Source organism: Synchiropus splendidus, chromosome 10, assembly GCF_027744825.2.
Source record: "Synchiropus splendidus isolate RoL2022-P1 chromosome 10, RoL_Sspl_1.0, whole genome shotgun sequence".
In the NCBI taxonomy this organism is placed as follows: domain Eukaryota; kingdom Metazoa; phylum Chordata; class Actinopteri; order Syngnathiformes; family Callionymidae; genus Synchiropus; species Synchiropus splendidus.
The window spans coordinates 12371134-12393677 of record NC_071343.1 but is presented as its reverse complement, the minus strand read 5'-3'; the positions used below and the strand labels follow the sequence as shown (position 1 = coordinate 12393677).

Sequence of the window (22544 nt, the reverse complement as noted above, 5' to 3'; positions counted from 1 at the left end):
GTTTTTGGCTCTGCCAATTCTTATGCTCTTTGTTGGTTAGTGATTTTTTTATATTCTTGTTTTTTTGTCACGTGGAAGAGGATTTTTTTTTCTTAATTGTATTGTCGGCTTAGATTTTTCTTCCCCTTAACATTTATGTGAAAGTGTTATAATAATAATAATAATTCTTCTTCTTCTTTCAGCTTCTCCCTTCAGGGGTGGCCACAGTGGATCCTCCTCCTCCATCTCACCCTGTCCTCTGCTTCCTCTTCTCTCAAACCTACCAACCTCATGTCCTCCTTCACCACCTCCTTCCTCTCCACCTTCTGCCTGGCAGTTCCAACCTCAACATCTTCCTACCAATGTACTGGCTCTCTCTCCTCTGTACATGTCCAAACCATCTCCATCTAGCCTCTCTGACTTGGTCTCCTAAACACCTGACCACATGTGCTGTCCCTCTGATCTACTGCTTCCTGATCCTATCCATCCTGCTCACTTCCAGAGAGAAGCTCAGCATCTTCATCTCTGTTACCTCCAGCTCTGCCTCCTGTCTTTTCCTCAGTGCCACTGTTTCCAAACCATACAACATTGCCTTTCATCCTTGCCGACACCCTTTTGTCACACATCACACCTGACACTTTGCTCCAGTGATTCCATCCTGCCTGCACCCACTTCTTCACCTCTTTCTCACACCCTCCATCGCCCTGGACAGTTGAGCCTCAGTACTTCAAATCCACCACCTTCTTTATCTCTGCATCCTGTAACTTCACCTGTCCACTTGGGTCCCTCTCATTCACACACATGTATTCCGTATTATGTACATAATATAAAACTATTGTTATTGTTATTTGAAGCATCTGTTTTATTTAATACTTATTTTTTCATCTCTCTATTTTTTCTCTTGCTGTTTGCTCTCGGCAATTAAAACTAATGTTCCTGTGTCAGATCAAAGCAACAACAATTATTGTATGTGTTATGGGTTTTGTGTCGGCAGAGGCTGCTCAGTCGATAATTTAGAAACAGAGTTTTATGGCGCGTATGTATGGAAGGCGTGCGCTCTTCAGGACATGAAAAGACGACCTTGATGATCAATAATGTATCATCGACTGACTACAACACGGAATAGACGATGAAGAGTCGTCCCGGCTGCTGACCTGAGTTCAGTTTAAATGGACGTGAGCCGGCGGTTTTGTCAGTGCTGTGTACCAAGCAGCTGCACTAATGGAAAACCTTTTGCACACTGGTGCAGGAAGGCTTCAACTGTTCTACGGCAGACTCGACCAGCTTGCAAAACGCAAATATCAGCAAAAATACGTGAAATGAATGGGTGAACTTTTTGGGCCGACGTATGTGGGTTCAAAATAAATGCATGAAAATATTTTTTTAAATACATTAAAATAATAACAGAATCGAGGAACAATGATTGAGATGTAAAAAAAATGTACAGTAAATTAATTTTTAATTTAATTCTTAATGTGTGTTTCATAAATAAATTGCAATACGGAAACCAAATCTTGAGAAAACAAATTTTGTTTTGCACTTCCGGTACGATGCAGTACGATGCTGTACAAATTTCATCTGTAAATATCCACATATTTACTCAACTATAAATGGATGGTCGCTCAATGGAAGACAGCTGAGCCAGTGACATATCTATTTTTGTCAGAATGGTTGAGCAGGAGGAGGCAATGAGACCTTCCCTCACAGGTGTTCAGCCTCATGCTTACGGACTAGAGGCCCGTCTTCTCTCAGTGCATGTCCACGTGCTTCAAATTTCCATGTTTTATTTCCCCCGGGTGTTCTTCTGTGGTGACACAGGTCTCGGCCGTGTCTTCAGTGAGTCTCTGGAGAAGGAACGTCATTATGTTTAAATCCCTTCCAGATGCGTTTCATTGCACCGATGGATAAGCAGGATTGATATGCAGCCCCTCCATCACACAGCTGGCTGAGCCTGCACCAGACCACAGGATGGACCGACGTGCAGTTCCATCTCATTCTGCAGTTACTCTTCATCTGAGCACTCAGCACCTGTGAAACACTATAGATGGCTTAATGTCCTCAGTCGGGTGAAGTTTTGGGTTCATTCGGCTTCATCCGTTCCTTCGAAATACGACTAACTTTCATAACAAATACACATTTTGTATATATTTCTCTAATATTTGGAGTAAAATCTATTTATGGAATTTTAGAAAATGTCATTTTCAATCTGAAAGAATTGTGTTACAGTGTATAGTGTGTACAGTGTACAGTGTATATTAACATAACATATGTGTAACTATTAGTATACAGAGAAAAATATGAGAAATTGAAAATGGAAAAAACATGTTTTTTTTGGTTGGACTACTTTTTTAAATTATATATATATATATATATATATTATAATTATAATATTTAGAGCAATAATATATAATATAATAAAAAATAAAATATTGAAATTAAAAATAACATTCCATTAAAAGTGAAAAATGCAGCGAAAAAATCTTAATGTAACTCAATTTTCAATACTGCATTAATATCAATTTAGAAGTCTTCCCAGGTCACATGGGTGAAATTGCGACAAGAGCCGGCGTAAATGACTTTAAAGTAGTTCTGTAATTAACAAGACGTTGACTGAAAACTTAACTCTAACTTCAAAGTGGACCGAGAAAGCATTTGGGCATTTGTGTGTGTGTGTGTGTGGTCTCTGTCGGCCCCAGCTCTCAGTCTCAGTGGAACCAGGCAACGTTGCCATGCGACAGGTACCAATTGCGTTTGGTTTCCGTGGAGACGGTAGTGAGGGTGGTGCTTTGATGAGAAGAACACAGTGTTTCCGACCCCCTCACATGTTGACACACACACACACACACACACACACACACACACACACACACACACAGCGACTGCACTCAACATGTAACAGCTGACAAAAGAACCACCCAAAACACAAGCAAACAGCTGTACACTTTTTTTCCTCCCAACATTTGCAGTAATATTTAATAAATACTTGGAGGACTCATTATATTTTGGAAAACTTTTCTCTCACAAAACTTTTCCTCTTTTTTGTTTTTAAATGTAGAATTTATATTACTTCCTTTAGTTTTTTCCCTCTTTCTTTATCTTCATAAAAAGGGCTCAACAAAACTTTTCCTCACCAGTTCAGAAGAATATTTAAAATAACTTTTATTTGAAGGAAGATGTGATGAGTGTGGCATCAGGAGGGGAATAATAGGTGCATTGTGTATCTGTTGAAGAAGTATCATTTAACTGGTGAGTCACCCAGTTCAGGACAGACCTGTGTCCCCACTGTTCATGTGTGTCACTGATGTACTGATGTGGGGAAATATGATTTGGTCTCACGTCACCAGCGCTCAGTGAGAATCCCCTGAAACCATCAACGCCCTCCTTAAAAACTAATGAAAGTGTCTCCTGCCGCCTCAGTAGACACGTTAGTTCTGCACCAACACTGCCGTCATTTAAAACTCAACTCCGCATGTTAATAAATGTCACAGCAGAGTAACTGGACTCCTCGAGTGGTGGAAAGCACCAAGCTACAAACACTTTCAGAGAATAAGAATAAAATACCGCTACTTTTTTCTTTAATGCAGATTTTATTACCATTTCTGAGTTGAAAACTTTTATCTGCATCGATGAGCAACTGAGTCGCTCTTGATCAAACTGCTGCTCTCGCAGCTCTGACTCTTGCAAAACAGTAAACGGTACCAGTGACCAGATAAAACAGGGGCAACTACTTGTCACTAGAGACATGAGAGCCACCTACTGACTGCCTGTCACCTCAGTGGAGAACCAGTGGAGGGTGGTGTTGAATCCAACTTCCCTCCACCTGCTCTGCTTCTGAGTGACATCTGCAACTGTCAGTACTCAACTTAATCTCTGTCAGACCACCGTTCCGTTTGAAACAACGTTCCTGGTGTTGTGTGCGCTTGAGAGCGACGCCGACTGCTTAAATGACGGCATCACTCATTTTCATGGAGTTGGAAAACTTCTGTTATAAAGAAGAATCACTTTGTTTTTAACCAGACTTCAAATATAGAAGCATTGTTGAGCACTATTCCCTTTTTCAGGACAAGGAGCTGAAATATAACAATCCGAGTGAAGATATGTTGTTTATTTGATGTATTTATCAACAGAGTTGGGACAACTTTGCTTGTCCTTCTCCAAGAAAAGTGTTGGTGTGTGTTCATGTGTGCGTGGGAGGATCGTGAGTCACCCCTGCCACTTCAACATACATTTGATGACATGGACTGATACTCCCAGTAGAGCCTTGTGAAAATATCATGTCCTGTAAAAGGAACAATATAAAGTGTAAATATTGTTGAAAAATGTATTATTTAATTTATTTTTTTTTTTTTACACCTGTGAACACGTGCTGTCCCTCTGATTTACTGCTTCCTGATCCTATCCATCCTGCTCACTCTCAGAGAGAAGCTCAGCATCTTCATCTCTGCTACCTCCAGCTCTGCCTCCTGTCTTTTCCTCAGTGCCACTGTTTCCAAACCATACAACTCTGCTGGCCTGACCACCATTTTGTACACCTTCCCTTTCATCCTTGCCGACACCCCACACATCACACCTGACACTATTCTCCAATGATCCCATCCTGCCTGCACCCGCTTCTTCACCTCTTCCTCACAGTCTCCATCACCCTGGACAGTTGAGCCTCAGTACTTCAAACCCTCCACCAAAATATGTACATAATATAAAAACCAAAATATTTGGATTATTATTGTTATTTGGAGTGATGTTTCAGAATAGTCTTCTGTTTTATTTAATACTTATTTGCAATACTTTTTCACCCACTATTTTCCTTCATGTTGTTCGCTCTTGCCAATTAAAAGTAATGTTTCTGCAAACTACCCGTAGTATTGTACGTTTTTCACTGAGGTGCTTGCTGAGCAATACAGTCGGTCCACAAACAAACCCTTTCGCTAATCAACGCTCCTGTCAGTCGTGGTCCAGTTCCAGCATTAATGGCTCATTAGGAAGTCATCGGGCAGTAAATGAAGTTGATCATTAACCCCTCACCACGTCCCTACCCAGACCGCTGTGTACTACTGTCTCCATAGAAACCTGGATGTGTACAGAGAGAGCAAAGATCAAGTTGCTGCGTTGGAAGTGCGGAGAGGAGTTTGTCTTGCCTGATGTCAAGCACACGGCCGCCATCTGAGACGACTCGCTCAGGTGATGTGACTCATGTCAGAACGCATGGACGCTCCCACTCACGCTGTCTTTGTTCTACTTCTGTGAATACTACTGTGTTCCTGTGTCCAAGGTCTGCACTCACTCAGCACAAATATGTCCGCAACAAAAAAAAAAAACAAAACGCATCGCAAAAACAGAGTCACTCACTGAATTGGGGGCAGCAAAAACGTGTCATGAGAAGTTAATCTGTCTCCAAGCGAAGAGGTCCATCTCTTCATATGTCCAGCCGGAATGTGTGACTTGAATTCCGTGATCAACAAACTTCATGATGTTTCTTTTGGGCGTTTTGTAAAAACTTTTTGGAAGTTTTTTGGGAGTTTGTGAACTTTCAATCCCACCTATATGGATGTGTTATTTGTTCATTTCGATGTTACCACTATAATACGTTTGATCATGTGAGATTTCATCTTCAAGAAGAGATCTTCTTTTTGATGCCGTCGCTGTTTTCATTTAGGCCGTGGTGAACCAGACGACAGTTTATATGTGGCAGAAACCCTGTTGTACACTCATTTGCAAAGTCACAGTTTTGTATCCAAAAGACCACATTTGCTAACAGCGCCACAAGAAAGAGCAGCGCCAGTACGCCCCATCTTTAACATATCATCACTATGGGGTAAGTTGCTTCATTGGAAGAGGCGGACAAACCCTTTCTCCGCCTGGGTTATCTAGCTGGTGTGGCTGTAGATGGAAATGCAGGGGCAGAGAATAAGTGCAGGAATGTCTCTAAACATCTGTGATTTCATTGGTCTGAAGCTTGTTTTCCTATAAAAATCCATGTATGTTTAAGCAAGCAAGAAAAAAGTAGCAGTTGTTCTGGAAGTTACTGAATAAGAAATCGATTACATGTCTCTTACAAGTCACGTCCAACATATGGCGAGCTAGAAGGCTCTTTGTGGAGCTCTACTCACACAGAATCATAGTCTTCAATACAAGTTTATTTTCAGTCTCAAGCAGCTCAATAGTGGTCCTCAGTGGGCACTGGTCTCAGACTCGAGTCTCAGACTTTATCAGCCAGTTTAAGAAAAGGATCAAATATATCGAACTTGCTTCAAGCTATTTAATATCAAGCACAGTTTTAGCCTCTCACCACTGGCTTCCTGTGCATATCTGAATTGATTTAAAAATTCTTTAATAACTTTTACAGCCTGTCGTGGTCTAGCATCCAGCTGTGTCCTAAATATGCTGACCACCTATGAGCCAGCCCGCACTCTTAGATCCACAGGCAGATCTCTTTTAGTCACTCATAAGTCGAGGCATAAATCAAAGGGAGACAGAGCGTTTTCCATCAGAGCACCACAACTTTGGAACAGTCTGCCCGAGGAGATAAGACTGGCTGAGGCCTTCTTTTAAATCTCTTTTTAAAAAATACATTTTTTCATACCGAATGACATTAATGTGGTGTTTCCTACTTACTGGTTTTGCTAAAGGGAATATTATTTACTATTTATTTATTTTATCTGCTAGCGTACTGCACTTTTATCCTTCAGGTATGTTTCACTTTCCTTACTTTACTTCTACTTAATTCAATTGTCCTGTTGTTATCTGTGTTCTCCACTGTTTGTCTGTCATTCTGTATATTATATTATGTTTTTATGTAAAACACCTTATGACTCTCAGTTTTATTTTATTTTATTTTATTTTATTTTATTTATTTATTTTCGGACTCAAACACTGCAGTTACAAGCATTGTAGCCTCACTAAAAATGGGTGTTGACCACAAGCAGTATTATCATTCTCCTGACACACAAGCTACAAATAACCATGGAAAATAGCATCTTCTGGGCGCAGCAAGCACTAGCATCCGTCAAGATTATCAGAACTTGACAACACATGTTACGAGCACTTTGATAGGACGGTTGTGTGATACATCATCATCACTGAAGGAACTTGTTCTGTTAGCATGAGCACTATACAGTAGGAACTGACCATGACCTCATACTAGGATCCCATATAATGCCTGTCCCCTGGCTGCTATAGAATTGAACATCAGTGAAAGAGAAGAAACCAATCGCTGGCTGTATCAGTTGTTGACCCACCTGGTCAGATATGAATAAAAGATCAGGTGTATTCCTATTTATTCCTCTCAGTTTGTGTTGTTTATCCCTTTGGACGCAATGTGATGCACCCGCTCGCCTGCAGAGACAATTTATGATGCGGTGGACGATCCATCCCTCACATACTGCCAGGGAAAAGCCGTAGAAGTCCTGGAAGCACTGACACAAATCCACCACTGAGATCGAGGGGAAGCGACTGGAAGAATAAAACCAGAGGCAGTGAGCATTGTGGCAACACCACTAACGTCCACACAACACTTCAAAGTTATTCCTCTGAAACTCGCTACAGCTTCATCTCCAATGAAATATTAATGTCTCGTGCAGCGCCGCTGACTGATAGGGCCATCAAAAGAAGCGGATTATATAATGAGCTTCAATCGCATCCCTGAAGCCGAAGGCTGCAGCTGAAGCAACACGAGTGTAGAAGCTACAAGGCTCAGCTGGAGCAGATTCATTGAGCAACGCTCGGTAATTTCCAGCTGTAATTCTTGAAAATGTGACACGACGATGGAGCCAGCAGCCATATTTCATAAATGCTTGACATTGATCGGCACCAATTTGAATTTTGCTGCTCATAACAGTGTTTATTGTTGCTATAATTTGAAAATACATTTTAAAGTAAAACTGACAAATGGGATATATGATACATTTTTAAAATGAGTGCACAAAAAAAAAAGGTTTGGAGTGTGACCCAGGAAGCTCGCAGGGTGTGTCGGCGGACCTTCAAAGAAAGGTTATTGGCGAGTGAAAAAGACAGTGACCTTTGCATCGGTTTCCCTGGATGATTGTGAGATGGAGACGATAGAACATCTGCTCAGTCAGACAGAACATAAAAAGTCCTGAGCACAAACAATGATGCTCTGAGGAGGAGGGTGATGCTCCACTCAGGATGAAGCAGACGCATCACCTGTGAAAGACTCGAACCTGATGACATGAAAACGTATATTGCCGTCAATATATAATGCTCTTTTCTGTGAAAAAAAAAATATATATATATAAATAACATTAATAAAAATAATGAAACCTACATACACAATATATGTTTATAGGGGTACATGTATATGTATAGATTTTTTAAAATTGTTTTAATTACTGAAAATAATCTACATTTAATATTTTTAATTCATCTTGTGCCTTTTATTTTTTTTTATTTTGTATCATAATGAAATATTATTGAAATATTATTTTTATCAATTTTAATTATTATTTAATTACTTAGATTTGATACTTACTTATTCTTTTCCATGTGGTGCATCTACTTCAACTACGGTACTTATTCTGATCTGATTTACCATGATTACTTCAGCAAACATACCTGAAGACCGACTTGTCCAGAGCTTAGTATTTAGCTGGTGTCGACCTTTTAGATTTCTGATAAAAGCTCAGCACTGATGAGATCAAGTGTGAATGAGGTCCAAGATGAGACTCACTGATAATGGAAGCTTTTGTCAGCTGACATTTCTCTCAGAGAGCTGATCTTTACTTCTTAAAAAAAAAAAACATTCCTGGATCGTCTGGCTTCTGAACTCGGAGACGGGCGGCGCCCCCACAAGTGTGCCGTGGTTTTAAAAGTGCAGATGGAGTTCAGTTCTTGACCTTCTCTGACCCACGCTCAGGTGTAGCTGAGGATGTAACTCAGTGGGTGCAGACACAGAGTGAAGCTTATTTAACAACAGCTCTGGGATCAGAGGTCACACAGTGGATGCTCTACCTTCTTGTAAGAGGCAATGTTGGGAAGAAAGAGTTGGTAAATATGTGAATTAAATTGAGATTCCTATTCAGTCCTCTGATTGAATCACAGTGGAAAAACAACATTGAAAAATAACTGCTGATGAAGACCTGACAAATGTTCAGCCAATAAACTGACATAAACTTGACCTGTTTGAGGTGAATAGACACTCAATAGTTAAATCATTTTCGATTTTAAATAAGATTTTTTTTAAATCAACCACAATTCCATTCCGTAACCTTCATATTACTTATTCAAAATTAATGTGGTAGCTTGCATGCTTGTTTTATTATAACAGCAGTTATTACAATTTTGTTTATTTTGTCGACCAGCAGGAAAAGAGCTGCAGAGGATTTGACATTTCCCCAAAAACACAACGTAACAGGACACCAATTAGTTTTCCCAGCTATAATGGCAGCCTGGGAAACATCAAAAAAAGAGGTGCTGGGGTCAGTCAAAAGGTCCGCCGACTTCAAAACAAGCCAAACACTAACAGGAGCTCACATTCTGGCTCTTGGAAAGAATGCAAGTAAGGTGATTTACATGAGTCTGCAACCAGTTATGATACAGCTCTCGATGAAGAGGGGAAACCATCTGGTTTGACCACCACTAGGGATTTATCTTTTACCAAGACCCTGAATATAAGGCAACGTTAGACAGCATTTGACCCTGAAGGGTAAAAGTTTGACTTTCACATTGACCACTGTATGTGAGTGTGTACATAAAATGGAGTGAAGGTTCATGATTTAAAGAACTGACAACATAAAAAAAAAACATTGGAGAATAAATGAATAACGTCCATGAATGTCAAGATTTGACATGTTCATTATTTTTAATGAGCATCAATGGTAGCATAAAGCGTGACTCAGCAGTACTGCATTCAAATGATCTTTATTTAACCATGTGACTTTCAAGGCAACATGACGCTGTCCTCTTCCCATCTGTCTCCACGATGCCAACGTCTCCTTCTCATGTCAGCGAGATCAGTCCATCTCAAACATCCATCCCACCCTTAATCCTGGCCACTTGACGTGTTCGAAAGGAAGCTCATGAATGAGAGGAGACCATCTTAATCCCTCATTCATAATCTCGCCTTGGACTCTGTCAGTCACAAATCTGCCAGCTCCATTCCAGATGCTCACAGATCGGACTCCACATGCCAAGGCTCGGTTTGTTTAATGCCTGTGAGCAAAAGCAAAAAAACAAAAAAACAAAAAAGAAGCCAGCGGGCAGCCGTGAAGCGCTTTCTGGAAATAAAACTCACGTCCTATCCAGCCTGTCAACCTGCGTATCTACCTGGATGATGGAGCACACAGCAGGACATTATGGAAATCCCCCCTCCTCCGACTCTTGATTCGTCGAGGATTCATCACGGTGTTGTCTGATGAAGGCCGTGCATCACAGAGAGGAGGGCGTTCGCCCGCAGTCGAATCAGGAACTTATAGTCCTGGCTGCACCTCATCAATCCACTGATGCTTATTTATGAGTTAATTTTCCAGTGCGAGACAAGACGCTCTACAACAAAGACGTCCATTTCTATCGTCTTCTCCAACGCTAACAAAGAGCGGATGGGGAAAGATGAGTTGCTGCATATAGACGTACCATCACCCGAGCAAGCAGAAGGTGGTCTCGGATTTATGGCTGGTGAGGTATTGACTTCATAACAACCAGTTGAACACATGAACCCTACAGAGTAGCCTATTCACCATTTGACTGGCTGCAGTTCACGGGTTATGTTTAAAATCTCATATCAGCTTTTGACATACAAAGTGTGGTATACAAAAAAGCACATTGTCCAGTTCAGACAATTGTTTGAGTTTAGATATGTTATCCTTCATTTTGAAGGTAAAGCCACATTAGAAGAATAAATTAACGGACAGCTGCACTTGACTTACTAACTGTAGACTGTCTACAGTGTCTCACTTTGTGGCTTTTCGCAGCTGTTTTATGATCGCTCAGCGCAAAAAACTAGTAACACACATACAGTTGTTGACCTAAAAATGTCCATCAGCTATACAATAGCAAAAGTGTCGGAACATTTTAATAGCGAAAAACAGAGAGACAGCAATACGTTCTCACTGCATTGCATGTCGAGTCATTGCGCCATCTATGCCTCGCCGCGCTTCTCTTCTCAGTATTTGTACATCCATCCATCCATCCATTGTCGCCCGCTTATCTGTTGCCGGGATAAGCCGTTGCAGGGGCAGCAGCTTCAGGAGGTCACGCCAAACGCCCTTCTCCCGAACAACATCCACCAGCTCCGACTGGGGGATCCCGAGACGATCCCAGGCCAGCGTAGAGATATAATCTCTCCACCTGGTCCTCGGTCGACCTCTTGGTCTCCTCCCAGCTGGACGTGTCTGGAACACCTCCAAAGGGAGGCATCCAGAGGGCATCCTGATGAGATGCCCGAACCACCTCAGCTGATTCCTCTCAATGCGGAGAAGCAGCGGCTATACTCCGAGCCTCTCCCGAGTGACAGAACTTCTCACCCTATCTCTAAGGGAGACGCCTGCCAACCTTTGGAGAAAACCCATTTCAGCCGCTTGTATCCAGCCCCTTGCTCTCTCGGTCATGACCCAAAGCTCATGACCGTAGGTGAGGGTCGGGACGAAGATTGATTGGTATCTAGAGCTTTGCCTTCTGGCTCAGCTCTCTCTTATGGACAACAGTGCTGCATCACCCGCCTCCCCTGACTGCACGTCACTGTCAGGAAGTATAAGGTGCAGAGGTGTGAGGATCTGAAGACCTCAGAGAGAGGATGCCGTGTTGTGTGCATCATGCATAATGATTAAAAACTCTCCCCAACAGCCCTGCTTGCGGTTTCCCCGGGCTACATTTGAGAGATTAGAAGATCGCACATCGCGGTGTGAAGTGGAATCAATTTCCTGGAAGACAGAAGAGGCCAGGAAGCGTGATTTATCACCGCGTCGCTTTGAATACCCCTGCCGCCTCTTGGCCCACCTGTCGCCTCCCAGCCACTTCAGCTGCCGGAGAACACACGCTCCGTTGGGGGACAGTTCATTGAGAAGCGCCGTTTTATTCGTTCTATTTGGATTTTTGGTCACTCTTTGTTCTTACTGGCCCCTTGCTCTTGATTATCGCTCAGCTCACCCCGCTTCGCTCAAGCCTCCTCTTCTCATCTGCTTCTTCTGTGGCACGGAGCATTGAAACCCATCCTTCTGATTAGATTTCATTCATCCTCACACTGAAGAGCTCAATGTGATTTCCTCCATCAAATCAACCACAATGCACCAAACATACACTTAAGCGGTGACTAGCCGCCATTATAGCATTATACTGACTGAGAGGAGCTATATGACGATAATTCTTTACAAATGATTTCACTTAATTCTCAAGTGATTTTCATCCTGGATGTAATCGCCAGAGGAATGAATTGATTCAATCGGAATTGGAAAGAGGTTCACCACCAGTAGTATGACTTCCATCCAGGTAGACACACAAGACATCGAGGGAGGACAGAAGTAGCGGTTATAGATGAGTATAGAGAGAATAAGAAGCAGGAGGTGGGAGAAACAAGCAACTCCCCAACTAGGCTCCTGTGAGGCGGACAGATTTGGTGAGATTTGGAAAAAACACCTCAGCTCACGAGCAGCATCGAAGACACAAACAAAACTGAGGGACTGCACATGTGGGAAGAGGGATAGTTGTTGGGATGGGAGCACTCCTGGTGCAGATATTGGGAGGGGAGCCGCAGCCACATTGGGCGCCGCCACCAGTCTGCCTTTCTGCCCTGAGATGGAGGAAAGCATGGTGGGGACCAAAGAAGGCCTTGAGTACAAGGGTGAAGAGTCAGAGATGGGAAGGGAGGAAGCGCTGGAGCGTCTGATCTGCAAAACTTCTGGGAGAGTTGAGCGACCTTGGGTGGCTGGTTGTATCTGGCAGCTGATCAAGCTTGATGTGCCCTGGACCCCCTCTATCTTAGCACAATGTCAGACCACCAAAGCAGGTGGAGCAGTGCTTACTAACTACGGTAAGCTTGAGGATGAGGGGGTGATTTTCAATGAGGGCTTTAACACAATGGAAAAGAGAGTCGCCTCATCCCTGTCCGAGCTCCAGCTGACAACAGGACATCAAACCCTGGAGTGAGCGCTCCAGCCTCGGAGGTGTGGAGAGCGAGCACCTCCCCTGTGACACTCTACCACGGTCCAGTGCAGAGACAGGAAAGGTTTTACACCTCAATATGAAGAAGAAACAGTCAGTAAATGTAGCTAACGGGACACATCTGCATACAGAGGCTGCGTTATACACAATAACAAAGCGCGTTGTGGGTCAGCTGGTCGGCCCGCACACGTTATGTTTTTTTCAGCTTTTTTCGGGGGCGTTTGAGTCCTGGATTTTCGCTCGAAATCAGAAGCAAAAAAAACTAGAAATTTTCATTAGAAGTCCAATTTGTTCGAAGTCTGGGACGTACGAAAACCAAGGCTCCACTGAATATATGTATAACCTGATATGTTACGGTCTGGAGATGCGGACACATATCGCATTCCAATCTATTGGTTGATACATTGCTCTCCCTTGTGGATCTTATAATCAGTGTGTGTTCCTCATTTGTCTTGTGATTGACATCAAATCAATCCACAAGTCTTAGATGGTATACAACTGCTGTAACAGAGATAGAATCTTAATAATCATATTCTAAAATATTCCTCGAGCAAATCTCGAAAAGAGCTCACCGCAGCACGATAACCATTGTTTTTTTTACTGTGAAGATATATCCTCCTCACAGGAGTCGTCAGATATTCTACCTGTGTATTTGTGGCCAGAGTCCCTGAAGGATGCCCACTCACAAATAATCTCTCCGCATAAAGCTAGAAAAGCACCTACTGTACATACAGTAGCAGCTGCAGCAGTGGAGTGTTTAAACAAACATGCAACACATGAATTAAATGACCACACTATCTGCTGTCAAAAGTTTTGGAATTCATTTGTGTTCACTGTGTGTGCAGGGTAGTTTCCTTCCCCTCCACTGGTTCAGTGGAAAACTGGACTCATAAATAATTCCCTGAAGATCTGAACCTGCCAATTTTTCGATATCACTATTTGATGAGGGGGTCTTTGTTGGAGAAGTGAAGCCATCAGGGGGCTCAAGTGCACAAACACAAAGGCCGCACTTTTGTTTGCGAATGTCACATGACCCTCACGAGTGGCTGAAGTGTACTGTCAGCTACATTTGTGATTTGGCGACACTTGTTGTGCTACTTGGCCCCAGTTGCATAAACAAGTTAGTGTATTGGTCAATCGACTGGGTGGGCGGGTCCAGAGTTAGCTGAATGTCAACATGGAGGATTGGAAATACACTCTGTGGAAGTCTATTCAAAAACAAAAGAAAAAAAGCTTTGGATGGCGCCATCTCTGGGTCCATCAGATCCTTCAGAGTTGCCACCACATCACTGAGTTGTCTGTAGGGATGGGAATGGATAAGATTTTAGCGATTCTGATTCTATTATAGATACTGTTAGCGATTCTCTTTTCGATTACCAATGGGACAAAGAGGAAGAGAAACAGGTCAGTTAGTATCAGTAGATTTGGGAATGATTTTAGATAATAGCAATTCCATTTATGATACAACTCACTGACACCAGTTCGGAACGACTGTCAGGATCAAAAAGGATGTTTTCAAACTTCTTGATTGGTTTACAGAAACTTGAGTCACTGTCATTTACAGTGAAAAAAAAGCTCCATGGATTTCGCATAAGACCTGGAACAGAAATGAACCCTGAGACACCTGGTCCATGAAACAGTTGACAGAGAGCTGTTCTGTTAAACTCAGGTCTTTATTGGCCCATGTGAACCAGACCAGAAGATCAACGTACATGTATGAACCTCATTTAATATACTGCTCATCGTGCTTCTAAGGTCTTATTTGAATAACAATACAAACACAACATGTTAAATGATGCCTTTGCTGTAGATCGGTTCTGGTTATCATTATGTGTGCAGGACAGACACTTCTCTACACCACTGTAAAAACAAGCACGCAGCGCAAATCAGATGTGTGTGACATTATTAAAAACGTATGAGTTTCCTCTGACAACAACAACAGTTAGCGCCATGCTAACCGTCAAGATAGCTGTTAGCTCAGCGTTGTCCACTGTCACTGATCAAACACTATCTCAACATTATACCGTGATGTTGAAGGAGTTCAGTGGCCCTAAAGTCGTAACGTCTTTGCAAACAAAACAAAGCCTTTTGAACACCTTTACGATGGCATAGCTTCGTGAAAGGGCAGCAATGGTAGCGAGTAGAGTCAGACTTCACAGTTGGGAACAAATATGAAGAACGGAAATGAAGATTTCTAAACAATTCCACAAAGAGTTCTGAATAGGAACCGGCTCTCGACACCCATTTCTAGTCATCTGTTCATCGCATGGAATCACGTCTCCACATTGTAAATCCGTTGCTTGGGTCACATAGGTAGTGTTTGGCTCGAGAAGTCTGGTCAACAAGCACAGCTAACCCAGGACACACTGACGGAATATGACTCACAGTTGGGAATTCCACTGGGATGTTTTAAAAGACAGCACAAAATCTATTTCCTACTTTCCACAGAAGGATCCGACAGAGCACCACGTCTTCTCGAATCACAATGTCACCACTTTTGAGTCCTCCCAGATTGTTGCCACGCCTTCGAAAGCAAATCAAATCAATACCGATTTCTTTTTCACTCTTTCACAGCTTGACCTCCAGCTCCCAGAATGACCTTGTGGAAATTAAGCATGTTATAGCGTGATCAGCCGCTCTTTTGTCCCGGGGACGGGATTCAGCCGGGAGTTCTGATCCCACTGGTTCTGAAAAGGAGGCTGGTGTGAAGATACCCGCTAAAATGAAAATGATGTAAGAACTTACCGCCTTTTAGAGGTCAAACCAGCGGCAACAGCCGCAGCACAGGCATCGAGTCGCTCCATCTGAGGAGGGTTTTAATGGAATGTTGTGGATGCAATTGCACGTGACTGAGGGTAATTGGACTACATTGATCAGATTAGAACAAGATGTGTGTCTGTAGTGCGCTGGCTTAATTCGGCAGGACAAGGTGCCACTGAACCAAGTCACGCTCCGACTCTATAGAATAAAACAGCCTGCCGTGAGCTCCGCACGTTTACTGATGTGGAATATTTTAAAGCAAACCACTAAAACTGTCACCCGGAGGAAGTCCGAAAGCCCCACTGCATGGAAGTTATGGAATTGTTTGGTGCTATTTCCAGCTCCCACGCTTTTCTTTCTGATGATTCCATGTTGTTGCACATCTGCTTTGTATTTGTGCAACACCAAAGGCAACTGGAGTGATGCGGGCCGACTCACTCAAACTTCAGGCGAAAGAGCAGTAATGGAAACTGAGTGCATTACGCTTTTCTTTTTTTGAAGAGGAAATGACAAAAAGGCAGATGCAGCAGTTTGTTTTCTTCTGGTTTCAGAATAAAAGAGGGCACAAAACACAGCAAGTGGTGCCTCTAAACAATTACATCATCCGTTTTCAGGCCAAAAATAGTACATTTTGGACACAACTCTAACTCTTGCACTTGCAGGTTCCACGTAGTGGCGACGCGACGACATCCACCTGAGTCAAAACCCGGGGCAGCACACTGCACACCGTTGTTCTTAACAAGATATATATAAAAAAAAACAGATTTAGAAGTGTTTGATTTATTGTATTTTAGTCCTGAATTTCTTATTTCTGGTGTTCATCTTTTCATCTTAGGCATAACCTTGCCTGTTCCGTCTTCAATAGACAGGAAATCTTAAAATGAGATACCGTAAATTCTGGACTATAGGGCGCACCACAATATGAGCCGCAAGGAGAATAGATCTTGTTACTAAAGTAAGCCACAACAGTCTTTTAGCCATGATTGCAGCAGTGGTGTCTGTGCCATAAGACTACAATTGTCATTCCCTCAAGTTTTTCTTTTGTATTTTCTTATAGACACATGAATCCTGAAAATGTGAGTTCATTATCGAACAAGCGATATTATTGGTATGTCATCATGAATCATTTTCAAATCATAATTTCTCTGCTTTCATTCATGAAGACTTTCATAAAAAGGCCTTTTTATTTGACAAAGGGAAAGAGCCTAAATGTGCAAAAGACACATTTAAAAAAATTATATAATGTTTATTTGGAAGTAAGGATGAGACTAATTTTGACGAATGAATCAATATCTACAATATTGACAAACGTTGATTGGAACGCATTGTGAAGCAACCCTGACTCCCTGACGCTACGTAACCGCTCTTATATGATTCTGGATGTGATTTCTGTTGACATTTTAAGTTGTGTGACACTTTTTTAGAGGATGTTAAAATCACTTCCTAAAACCATTTTCTCCAATTATATAGATTTTTTAAAATGTAAATTTAGTGTTATACTCATTTTCACGGTCTCAAAATGTACTTTTTCAGCAATGTCAGCTTAAATCTGTATTTTTATTTATTTATTTGCACATTTTACAACCCCTTGGATACACCTCATCTTCTATATATGCAAATATTAATTAAAGAAATTTTCATCTTGCTTTACCTGCTGATCATTTCACTTGTTTCAAGCACCTATTGGAATGAGTGCTTTTATCTTGTTTTCAGATGTCCCTTCTTTGCAGTTTCGCAGCACTGCCACACAAATTGTCATATCTCTGGTTTCAGGCGGCCACCCGCAGGATCTGCTTTGTATTTGCACACCACCAAAGGCCACTCCAGTGACGTCTGTCATGACGGTTTGACTGACTGATGATGGAATCCACAATTCGTTTTTTATAACTGGACCATCAAGACATATCAAATCCATAAATCAGATGTATGTCTCCAGGACTCAGAGACGTGCAGGTCTGATCAGAGCCGACCCTTCTCCCCCTGGACATGGACTGTTTGTTCCTCTTCCCTCTGGCAGGAGGCTACGGTCCATCCAGACCAGAACCTCCCGTCACAGGAACAGCTTCTTCCCCTCGGCCGTCAGACTGTTGAATTTGTGATCATTATTTTATTTTATTTTATTTTATTTTATTTTATTTTATTTTATTTTATTTTATTTTATTTGTTTTTTTATTCACAGCACTTTATTCCAAAACACTTTCCTAGTTGGTGGGATCCCCACTGACCATGGCACTAAATTTGATCCTGATTCTGATTCTGATTCATTAAAATGAGCAAGCAGACAGCTAAATATATTCCTGTTAGCATCGTGAATGAGTCTCGGTCGGCCGTTGTGACTTACTTCACACGTATCTGAAGTACAAAATGAATGTCCAGCGAAAGTCTTGCATCACAGAGACAAACACTGAGCCATAGGTACATGACTGGACGTACATACTGCAGATTCATCCCCACAAAGAACACAGGCCTTACACACTGCATAAACCGCAAAACTACACTATTGAACTCTTCACAGTGGAGTTTGTTGATCCAAAGCTGTAAGTCAGCAGCCAAAGCTTTTCAAATATCTTGAAGTCCGGCGGCAATTGACCTACACTTTGCACCATTAGCAGATCTTGACTTCTGCTGGAATCGACAGGACTCACAAATGAATCCCATGAGGAGTCAGGAAATCAATGTTATCAATACAGTGGATTTCAGCGACCACTCACCGGAGCGAAAGTGCCGCAGGTTAATGTCACGCGTGTCGTTCCTGACTTTTTTTTTTTTTTTTACTTCACTGATTAAACTTATTAGAGTGTGTCAAAGACTGAGAAAAAAATTATGAAGAATTAAAAAAATATTATTATTTAAGGTCAAGGTTAAATGGATCTGGAATATGGCTACAGTAAGTGAATAGTGAAGTAAAATCAATAAATTATATATATATATATATAAAATAAATACTGTTCTTGTTGTTGTTGTTAGTGATGATAAACTGGAAAAATAATATGATCATGGACTTACACAAACATAGCAGAAACTTTATGAATACATATGACGAATAATTCTTTAAATATAAACCTTGATCCAAACAGAAATATACAGTGCTATCCATCACTTTTATTCACTTTCTCACGATACTCCGTGAGAAATATTCATTCAAAAGAGATGCTGGATGGAATGGCAACACAAGAGTGTAAAATAAAAGTCAAAAATATTCTATGCTTATGTCATCATCCGTGTTGGCGCCATGAGGACAGCGTTTTCATTCAGTCTGATACATAGTGATGCTTAATTTCAGCAGGCCTGCTGTGAGCTCTTTTGTGTGAGCGGCTGTTGGAAGAAAGCGAGACGGGCGCAGAGGTATAGAAAGATGCTTGATCACAGATCCACCGACAGCAATGAAAAAGAAAACAATCCGCTGTTCTTGGAAGAAAACAATCAATGAGCGTCCCACGAATGGCCATTCTTCGCCACTCCGTCCTCTCTGCCGCCGCCACAGATCGATGCTAAGATGTAAACCAGGGAGATATAGAAAATGAAATCGCCCCTCCCTCCCCTTCGTGTTCTGGAATTTTGGAAATGACTCTTGAGGGTCCAGCCATGAAACAGGCTCGACTTCAGCCAAGACGTCATCCAAATGCTTCAAAGCAATCTCGTCTCTTCCTCATCCTCTTCTGTCAAGTCACAATCCCCGCAGCAGATGAAAGCACATTGGCTCTGCCTTTTTGGAATCCTGATAACTTCGCTGTGAATTACAGAGCGTGCGATCACAATGAGGGGAAATTTACTCGCCGGAAAGATGATGCAGATGTTAACATCTTTCTCCTTCCTATTTCATACTCCTTTTTTTGTCCTGCTGCAGTTCGTGCCTACAGATCCATGTATTTCTACACACAAAAGGTGTAATCGATATTCTTATTCTTATTCTTATTCTTATTTAAAAGAAAAGTCCAGAAGACATTAATTGTTTGACATTGATCTGCTGTTGGAGGGTCGAAGATTGCCCTTTCCATTAATAGAATTATGATTAATATCTTTAGTTAAACACCTCATCATGAGTACAAGTATAATGAGCGTAATAAAAATATTTCTGCAGCAACTAAAATTGGGATAAAATGGCTCCTTTATAGACAAATCTTTGATGTAGAATTGCACGCATCACACTGCAAACTTTACTTTCATACGACTACAATGTTTATGTCAATACATTTTTGGTCAATAGTTTTTTCTCATTTATATGAATCCTGAACATGTGGTTTAATTGGTCATGAATCATTTTCATTCTGCTTTCATTCATGAGGAATTCTATAAAAATGCCATTAAAGAATTCTATTTGGATCAGAAAAGGGAGGAATATTTTTTTAACAGTAGAGTAATATTATACCAGAGAGGGTCTAATGAAGGTTCCACATGGAAGGGAAAATACGTAATTTGTTTCATTAATTTATATAGGTTTACTTTTTATTTCTGTGAAATTGTTATTGTTTTTATGTCCTGCTTCAAATAGTGTGTCAGAGATGACAAAAATAAAAACTTTCCTATTTTATAAAAAAAAGTATATATATATATAAAGTTACATACTTTATATATATATTTTTTTTAATTAAAAAATATATATTTTTTATATATTTTATATATATAACAAATATTCATATCCATACAAAAAGAAAGAGCCAAAATTTACAGAAGATATGTTTTAAAAAATGACAGAAGTTTTATGTGGAACTAAGTTTGAGACTCATTTAGATTAATTAATTTACAGCAAAAATAATTCATTAGATTGACTTGTTTATTATACCTGTGAACCTTTAAACACTTCCCAGCTCACCACAATATAATCATAAGCAAAACATCCATGATGATGGAGACTCATTTTGTTTTGTCAAATATTAAAACGGGATTAATTGTTATTCATTAATAACAAATACCTCTAATTGATGATATTATTTTTAATCAAATCCAACCCATATTCTAAAGTGCTACTGCGTTTGATATACAGTGGATATATCAAATTAAAAGTCATTGCTACTTTTGCAAAAAAGAAACAAGGATTTGATATAAATAAATGGCTGAACATAAATTATCATTTTACTGGAAAACAAAAAAAAATACATATGTGATTAACCCAGCCTTGACACAGATATGCCTCAAAATAATCCTTATTTTTCTTAGAAAACTCAGGAATAGAGTCTCATGTGTGTAGTTTCCATTCCTCCTCAAACCCACCGCTGGTTATTGACCAGCTGACGTCACCACACCCCCTTCACCCCCGACCCCAGAGGACACGGTCACCATGCCATTTCAAAGATGGCCTCCTGAGAATTTCTTACACACAAACATGCACAGGAGAAAATATGTCTCTGTTTGGTTTGGATTTGCTTTCGCGCCACGCGACACCATCCACCCACCGCAATCTGTAACAAACGGATCAGGACAGATCTGCTGGTATCAGAACGACAAGCTCTGTGTGGCTCATCAGACATAAACGCTCCTCAATAACCAAATTCTATGTTATGTTCCTTAAACAAACAACGTTTTTCTTCTCATGTGTGTTTTCATGTTCTTCTCCTGGAGTGTTCAACTCACTGTTACTGTTGAGTCAAAGCAGGAACTGAACACAGGGAGGAGGGAGGACGTGAGGATGAGTTTCGACTTCAATTTGGGTCAAGACTTTGCTCTCGCAGTGTTGTTGACAAACTAAGTGGGACATCTTTTGGAAATGACTTTCCATCTCTTACACAGTGCATTAAAAATGACCTTCTTTCCCTGAAATCTATTTATTCTATATGACGCTACGCTGAGTAAGTTCTGTTTTCTGTGATGTTTGGCTGTACGTCCACCTTGTGTGAGGTGCAACAAGAGTAGGGCGATGTTGAAGTTTGAAAGTTAGTGTAGATCCGTCAAAAGTTAAACCTCCTGCAGAAAGGTCCAGGTTTCTATTTATTTATTTTGAGAAAAGCGTTAACCGGCACGCTTCTTTCAGATTTCCCACTTGATTCTTCAAGAATCCTTTGATCCTGATTTTGCGATAAATATTTATTACATTTCGCCTGGGGCCAAAATACTGGTTGTTTTGAGGGTCTGATCTTAAATCAATAGCGCTTGAGTTCCACGGACAAAAGCCTTCGGAGCGTCTTCAGCGCCAGCTCTGATGAGGATCACTCTCCGCCACACTGAATACTGCATGATGTTTACGCCAAACATTTGCCACAATTATGCTGATGATCTGATTACAGAGGGCGCCTGAATGGGAAAAAAAACTGCCCTCTCTTTTCCCCACTGAACCACACCAGCTTGTAGATTAGGAATTTGACCTGGAGTGAGGTCACGCTGAGGGCAGGGGGCTCTTGTGCTATTGTCCTCATCACGCCTCATGAATTACGCATGACACTCTGTGGTGAAAAATCACTGCTATACTTGGCTGAGATTTTGCTTTTCGGATAAGGAGAACAGCTTGGTGCTTTCATATATAAGTATTTATGAGCATGAAGATAATGGTGAAGACGAAGAAGTTACTCAAAAAAAAAGGTTGTTGCATAATATAAACTAATAATAACTAGAGTTGCAAATGTTTCCAAACACAAACATAAAGGATACGTTTTTAAAAATATTTTTCATACGAATGAAATTCATTTAATGATAAATAATTATGTTGGACATGAGGAGTAGAATACAAAGAAAATGTGTTTGCTGTTCCCACTGTTTTCTTTGTG

At 41.0% G+C, this 22544-nt stretch overlaps 1 protein-coding gene across 2 annotated transcripts in view; it reads right to left on the bottom strand.

The window, feature by feature from the left end:
- The window catches only part of kcnh3 (potassium voltage-gated channel, subfamily H (eag-related), member 3), a 95996-nt gene that overhangs the window by 48270 nt on the left and 25182 nt on the right, over positions 1-22544 (bottom strand). Inside the window, exon 1 of one of the 2 annotated variants that reach the window (XM_053876719.1) lies at positions 15832-16170. The exons of the other annotated variant lie outside the window; for it this stretch is intronic. The gene's annotated coding sequence lies outside the window, so the exon portion shown is untranslated. Of the gene's footprint in view, positions 1-15831; positions 16171-22544 lie in introns of those variants that run through there. 2 annotated transcript variants of the gene reach the window in all.